Source organism: Lepidochelys olivacea (assembly GCF_965140295.1).
Source record: "Lepidochelys olivacea isolate rLepOli2 genome assembly, chromosome: 28".
NCBI classification, from domain to species: Eukaryota; Metazoa; Chordata; order Testudines; family Cheloniidae; genus Lepidochelys; species Lepidochelys olivacea.
The window spans coordinates 6,150,709-6,158,448 of NC_140438.1; positions in this window are offsets into that span (position 1 = coordinate 6,150,709).

Here is a 7,740-nt window from a genome sequence, read left to right on the forward strand (position 1 = left end):
AGGGGCCGTTTGTCATCAATTCTGTGATATTCTTGCGCTTCTCCGCCCCCCCGTAGGGCTAACGAGTCAGGGTGCTCACACACTGACCCCACCCCGGAGCTGGCCTGGCAGGCCCTGAATCAAGGCAGAAAATGAGGCTGGAGGGAGGTCATGCTGCTGGGGCATTGTTGTCACATACTGCGGGCCGGGCGGTGGAAAGGGAGGGATGTGCCAGCACAGGTTAGGCAGGTGGGACAGGTGCACTCTCCATCGCCCACCACCGAAGCCAGACTCTGCAGATCCGATTTTTAAATCAGCCGCTCCATTGTCTTGTCCGGGATTGAGGTCAGACTGACAGGCCTCGAACTACCTCGGTCATCCTATTTATCCTTTGTAAAAACTGGCACAAGATTCGTGTTCTTCTGCAACTTCCCCAGTGCTGCAAGGTCTGTTGACAATCAGCATTAACCTCCAGTGAGCTCCTCAGCCAGCTCTTTTGAAACTCTTCACTGCAAGTTCTGTGGGGCTGCTGATTTAAAAATGTCTAACTTTGGTAACGTTTAGGCTGCAGCGATACCAGTGGAATGGAAAGTGGGATGAGATTGCATCATCTGTTTTTAACTCTTTGCCCCTGAAATGCTGTTGATTCTGGGGAGTAGCACAGACTGCCAAGGGAGAGCACCCCCCGCTGCCCACAGAACAGTGCCCCTCCCGCTGAGCCCTGTGACACACCATGGCCTGATCTCTATGAGCTTGGAATGTAATTTCTATCCCAGAATAGCCAAAGAATTGGTATGTGAGGTTACCGGTCCCGGAGCAAGGAGTTTTACTCCCTCTCTCAGGAGTTGCGCCTTGTGAGCGGATAATAGTTAACATCGTTCCTCTGTTGACTGGAGGTTGACGTTCATAGCTCCAGCGCTTCGAAGGCCAGAGGGGACCATTGTGAATGTCTCCTCTGACCCCCAGTATCCCGCAGGCTGGAGAACGGCCCGTCGGCCCCAACCCCTTCCCAGAGCAGAGCTCTTAGAACCATATCCAGTCTTGCTTGAAAAATGGCCAGGGATGGAGAATCCACCCCGACGGCTGGGAAACTGTTTTCATGGCTAATTACTCCCACTGTTCACAACTGCCGCCTTCTTTCCAGTCTGAATTCGTCCAGTCTCAACTGCCAGCCATTGGGTGGTGTCAGACCATTCCCTGCAAGATTGAGAAGCCCATTATTAAATATCTGTTCCCTATTGTGACGGAGTGGGGATTTTCCATAATATTTTGTATGAATAGTGTGTGTGCCTCAGTTTCCCCTGTGTGGTGCATGGATAGCAAGGTGGTGGGGAAAGGTTATTCACTGTCTGCAGAGATACAGGGGTAACAGGCGGCTGGCTGTGTGGGGTCTGGGCCCCATGGCCATGGGAGTCCGAGAAGATCATGGTCGCTCTAATTGCCTGGATACTTGATACCTAGCAACTAATGCCCAGGGATGGCCACCCCTCTCCAGGATGCCAGCTGGATTTGAGCAGCTGGGGGGCTGAAGGCTCTGAGGTTTGATCCCAGGAGGTGGTGAAGCCAAGTGGCTTCCCTGCGTGACAGCGAGAGCCCCTAAGGGGGCAGGCTGGCATCCTGAAGGGGTCCTCCCTGGGACTGCTCCAGAGCACCAGACCCCTGCCACCGTGGCACCCATGTAGGTACTTATGGACTGTGATCAACTCATTCCTTGAGCCTCTTTGAGTCTCTCGCTCTCAGGCAGGGTGTCTGAGCCTTTCATCATTCCTGTGGCTCTTCTCTGACCCCTCTGCAACTTACCAACATCTGTCTTGTCTCGTGGGCCCAGAACCGTACACGGGATTCCAGCAGCGGTCGCACCAGGGCCAAATGCAGAGGCAAAATCACCTCTCAGACACTGTACACAAGTCTGTCTATTGTCCTAATGCTATTACCTTTCTCAACTAAACTTGTCCTCTCCGCAAAAAAGATACCAAGTTAGATTGACGGATCTGTTTTCCATAAACCCATGTTGATTGACATTAATTACATTGACCTCCTTTAGTACTTTATTCATCGAGTCCCCTATCAGCCACTCCATTATCTTGTCCGGGATCCATGTTGGGCTGAGAGGCCTATAAATTACCCAAAGCATCCCATTTATCCTTTTGTAAATTGGCACATCAGCTTTCTTCCAGACTTTTGGAACTTCCCCAGTGTGCCAAGACCTATTGAAAATCAACATTAATGGTCCAAGGAGCCCTTCCGCCAGCTCTTTTAAAACTCTTGGATGCAAGTTATCTGGACCTGCTGATTTTTCAAATGTCTAACTTCAGTAAATTCTTTGTAACATCCTCCAGAGTTGCTATTAGAAAGGAAAGTGTATTATCACCACTGTATGATGAGACTGGCTCATCTCCACCCCCCCCCCCCGCCACCCCCCCCAAATATGGAACAAGAATATTTATTGAACATGTCTGCCTTTTCTGCGTTATTATTGATAAATCTACCAGTCCCATCTACTAATGGGCCAATACATTGGTCAGGATTGTTTCCCCCACTAATATATTTTGTCCTTAACTCTGCTAGCCACAGATTTCTCCTTGTGTCCCTTGTCTTCCCTTATCAGTTTTCTACAATTCCTAACTTCTGATTTATATTCATTGCTATCAACTTCCCCTTTCTTATCTTTTTTTTTTTTATTTTGTATTTTTTTTACCACTGTCTTCGCTTTTCTAAACCAGATTGTTGGTTTGGTTTGGTTTGGTTTGGTTTTAAAAGCACAGCCTTCTTCCTCAAGTGGAGGATTGTGGCTGACATTTTTGGGATTAAATTCTTCCTTCCAGCTGATTTGGCTCATAATTGTTTTCAGCTTTGTGAAATTGGCCTGATTAAAGCACCACATGTGTATATATACATTACTGGTCTGGACTTTATTGTTCTTGCATATGATTGTCCCACACTAAACCGATTTCCTTCTTTGAGGAAGTAACTGGCTTTTCAGCTGAGGGGAGTGCAGTAAATCTAATATCCTGGAGCTTCAGTAAAGCTTTAGGCACGGCCCCACACGGGACATGATCAGTTAAGGATGGATATCCTGGAACGCTGAACGGTGTCACACCGGTCAGCCAAGCGGTTGCACTGGCCGTACGGTTATTCACCGTTATCTCCTGGGGCTGGCTGGTCCTTGCTCACATGCTGTGGGTCTAATTGATCACCATACGTGATCCCCCAGCGATTTCCCCCCAGGTTAGATTGGCAGGAACTGGCCAGCCAAGATTGAGTCCCCTTCCTCGGCCGTGTGGGGTGCAGCTGGCCCTATCCGTCATGGCAGGGGCGGAGAAAGGGTTTAAAAGCAGGCGGGCCGGGCAGATGCGGGGTAGCTCTGGGCCTGGGATGGAGCCGGAGCCCCATGAGGGGGTCCTGGAGAGCTCCAGGGAAATCACCCCCGGGCCGTGCCAGGAAGCAGCAGCTCCGGTGAACCAGCCATGCAGGACCCGGTCGGCAGCCCCAAGGCGAGCCACGGGAGGGGCCGGTTCCCGCCATCCTCAACCTCTCCCAGGTTAGGGGAATCGGGGCCAGCGTCGGGGGAGAGGCCGGGCTGGCCCCAAGACGGCACCCGGGGGTGCTGGGCTGGAGGGAGTGGGGCAGGGGCCCAGCAGGGGGTGCAGGGCAGCAGGGGGATGCTGGGCCCTGGGGGGGGCGGGTTGAATGAGCCCTGTCCTAACAGCTGGAGGCCCGGGCCCGGGCAATGGACAGACCCCGGTGCTGGTTGTCTCCAGTCCCTTTATTCGGCCCCCGGGGGCGGATCCGCCACGCTGCCCACGGGGGCTGAGCCGTGGCTCCCACGCAGGGCTTGGCCACCCCCGAGCTGGGGCGGGGGCAGGGGGCCGCTGGGCCCTGGGCGAGGCAGCGGGGGTGGGCAGCAGGGTCACAGAAGGCCCTGATGTGGTTCAGGAGCCATAGTGGCCCCCACCCCAGAGGTGGCCGCATCTCCACCGCGGGGTGCGGCCCTCGTTGGGGGGGGGCAGGGCCCCCCGGCCGGTGACGGCAGCCAGGGGCGCGGCAGCAGTGACCGAACCACGCTGCGGTGGTGACGTAGGAATCATAGAAGATCAGGGTTGGAAGGGTCCCCAGAAGGTCATCTAGTCCAACCCCCTGCTCGAAGCAGGACCAATTCCCAGTTAAATCATCCCAGCCAGGGCTTTGTCAAGCCTGACCTTAAAAACCTCTAAGGAAGGAGATTCCACCACCTCCCTAGGTAACGCATTCCAGTGTTTCACCACCCTCTTAGTGAAAAAGTTTTTCCTAATATCCAATCTAAACCTCCCCCACTGCAACTTGAGACCATTACTCCTCGTTCTGTCATCTGCTACCATTGAGAACAGTCTAGAGCCATCCTCTTTGGAACCCCCTTTCAGGTAGTTGAAAGCAGCTATCAAATCCCCCCTCATTCTTCTCTTCTGCAGGCTAAACAATCCCAGCTCCCTCAGCCTCTCCTCATAACTCATGTGTTCCAGTCCCCTCATCATTTTTGTTGCCCTTCGCTGGACTCTTTCCAATTTATCCACATCCTGCTTGTAGTGTGGGGCCCAAAACTGGACACAGTACTCCAGATGAGGCCTCCCCAATGTCGAATAGAGGGGAACGATCACGTCCCTCGATCTGCTCGCTTATGCCCCTACTTATACATCCCAAAATGCCATTGGCCTTCTTGGCAACAAGGGCACACTGCTGACTCATATCCAGCTTCTCATCCACTGTCACCCCTAGGTCCTTTTCCGCAGAACTGCTGCCTAGCCATTCGGTCCCTAGTCTGTAGCGGTGCATTGGGTTCTTCCGTCCTAAGTGCAGGACCCTGCACTTATCCTTATTGAACCTCATCAGATTTCTTTTGGCCCAATCCTCCAATTTGTCTAGGTCCTTCTGTATCCTATCCCTCCCCTCCAGCGTATCTACCACTCCTCCCAGTTTAGTATCATCCGCAAATTTGCTGAGAGTGCAATCCACACCGTCCTCCAGATCATTTATGAAGATATTGAACAAAACCGGCCCCAGGACCGACCCCTGGGGCACTCCACTTGATACCGGCTGCCAACTAGATATGGAGCCATTGATCACTCCCAGCTGAGCCCGACGATCTAGCCAGCTTTCTACCCACCTTATAGTCCATTCATCCGGCCCATACTTCTTTAACTTGCTGGCAAGAATACTGTGGGAAACCATATCAAAAGCTTTGCTAAAGTCAAGATATATCATGTCCACTGCTATCCCCATGTCCACAGAGCCAGTTATCTCATTATAGCACCAGAGGGGTAGCTGTGTTAGTCTCTATCCACAAAAACAACGAGGAGTCTGGTGGCACCTTAAAGACTGACAGATTGATTTGGGCATAAGCTTTTGTGGGTAAAAACCCCCTTCTTCAGGTGCATGGAGTGAAAATTACAGCTACAGGCATAAATATATACTGGCACATGAAGAGAAGGGTGTTACCTCACAAGTGGAGCACCAGTGCTGACAAGGCCAATTTAGTCAGGGTGGATGTGATCCACTCCCAATAATTGATGAGGAGGTGTCTCTTGGTAGCGTCGATTGGTGGGCCCGGGGAGGAGTTATAAAGGGTTAATAGAACATATGCACACAAATGATGGCAAAGCCCTTAGATCAGGTTTGGGGCAGTGAGGGAATAGATTGCTGGTTTGCAAAAGTCTCCCTGGGCACTGCAAAAAGATTGGACGGTCTTCAGTCCATTGTGCAAAACACCCCTTTTACTTGTATATTCACAGTCCGGAAGATTAGAGCAGGAAGGAGGTCAAGCAGTGATGTCTCAGCTCGCAATTTATAGCCTCGCCCAGTGCAGGTGCATGGAAAGTTACTGGCCCAATTTGGAGTCCAGGCTCACATGATCATATTAGTAAATATTTCCACGGCTGCTGATAGTCCTATCTTGACTAATGATGGTATGTTCAAGGAATATGATTTTATACATTTTACGAATGAATTTAAATTGTATTTCACATGATTAGTTCTGTGATTTCATTTGCTCACCTAGTATTTCGCAAAGGTCCAGGTTGACTCTTGTAAGATGTGGGCACGGGTGCCCTGGCTTCCAGAAGAAACTAATGAAGAAAACCTATTGGAGAAGAGGAAAGCGTATCGGCTGCCCACCTGGGAAGGGGGCGGGCAGATGATGACAATAAAGGGGAAACGTGAAAGGATCTCGGTGCTCACTCCTCGGGATGTGGGGATGGGAATCGAGTATCGTTCAGCTATGTTTCTGCTTCAATAAACACGACCAGACCCCAGTCTCCGTGTGTTCCTGTGCGTGGCTTGATCCTGCCTGAAACGCAGAAGGGATTCCCCCACACTTTCTACCTTATCTCCCGAGAACAAGCAAATAACCCCTCCTTGGTCATAAGGATGACTTAGAAAGCGGCCCTTTAAATGTCACCTTACTTTAACTTTACACTGTTTTCTTTGTACTATGTTTAAAAGCTGCATTTGTAATTGAAATTTGTGCTTTGCATGTTGCTATCGCGAACAAATGGTCACTCGAAGCAGGTACGTTTTCAGGAAGAGACCCAGTTGCAACAAGGTGTTATAAGAACAAGAAATGAAGTCATAAAGTGCATCTTTAAGCCTTCTTCTTTGCAAAGGAAAAACCTCAGCTTAACCCTGCACGCAGAACTTGAGAAATATCCTTATTGAAATTCATTTATTTCGTAAACCCACTGAAGTCGTCATTCATTAAACTTGGAGAACGTGTATGGTGAGAAACGTTTTATACATCACGTGTCTTCTACATCACATTTCCAATGAAAGGTTTTGCTGTTTATCAAATGCTTAAGATGGAATAAACGTCTTTTGAAATGTATATTTGCAAGTATTTTGTATCTAAATGCAAACGTTCGTGCCTGATCTCATTGTTTATATAAAGAACAGGAGGACTTGTGGCAACTGAGAGACTAATAAATTTATTTGTCTCTGAGGTGCCACAAGTCCTCCTGTTCCTTTTGCGGATACAGACTGACACGGCGGCTCCTCTGAAACCCATGGTTTATATAAGTAGCTCCTGTGGGGAATGGAGCCGGCTGGGTCTTCTTGTCACCTCAGGGTGAGCTGCCCGCCCCACTCAGTGAGTCACTTTGTGCCCAGGCTGGGCAGCAGTTGTGGGGGTTGTTATGTGACTCCCATGGAGGGGTGAGGGGGGACGTTGCAGGAAAATAGGTTTGGGATCCTCTGACCAAAGCCAAGGTGTAAAGTCAACGAAAGAGTGAACACAACCAACTTTGAATCTCAGCACACCTGAAGGGGGGGAGGGAGGTTTCCCATCATTTCATGAACATCAGAAGGGTATAAAAGAATCCTGCTTGGATAGCAAGCACACCCCATCCAGCTCTGTAAGCAAGCTGCCACAGACCACTGAGCAAAACAGAGAAGACTCAAGAAGAATCTAACCCAATGTTAGCCGACGGCCAAGGATGTTTGGTGAGGTAGGTGCCAGCTATGCCCGTTTATACCATCCGTGACTTTAACCCAAGGTCCTAACCACCCGTGACTTTAACTGCTAGAGCTCAGAGCTCCTTCGCAGCGGGCGGCCAGGATTGACTGACAGGTGCCCCAAGAGTTTGCCCCGTGGAGGCGGCACAACTCAACACTAGGCTCTTAGTACTCTCACCTAATGGCCAGGCTTTAGAGCCAAAACGGCTGAGGTTCTTTAATTGTGTTGGCTGCTTTACAGTAAACCAGAGAAAACAAGTCAGGCTTATGCACAAATGGTTA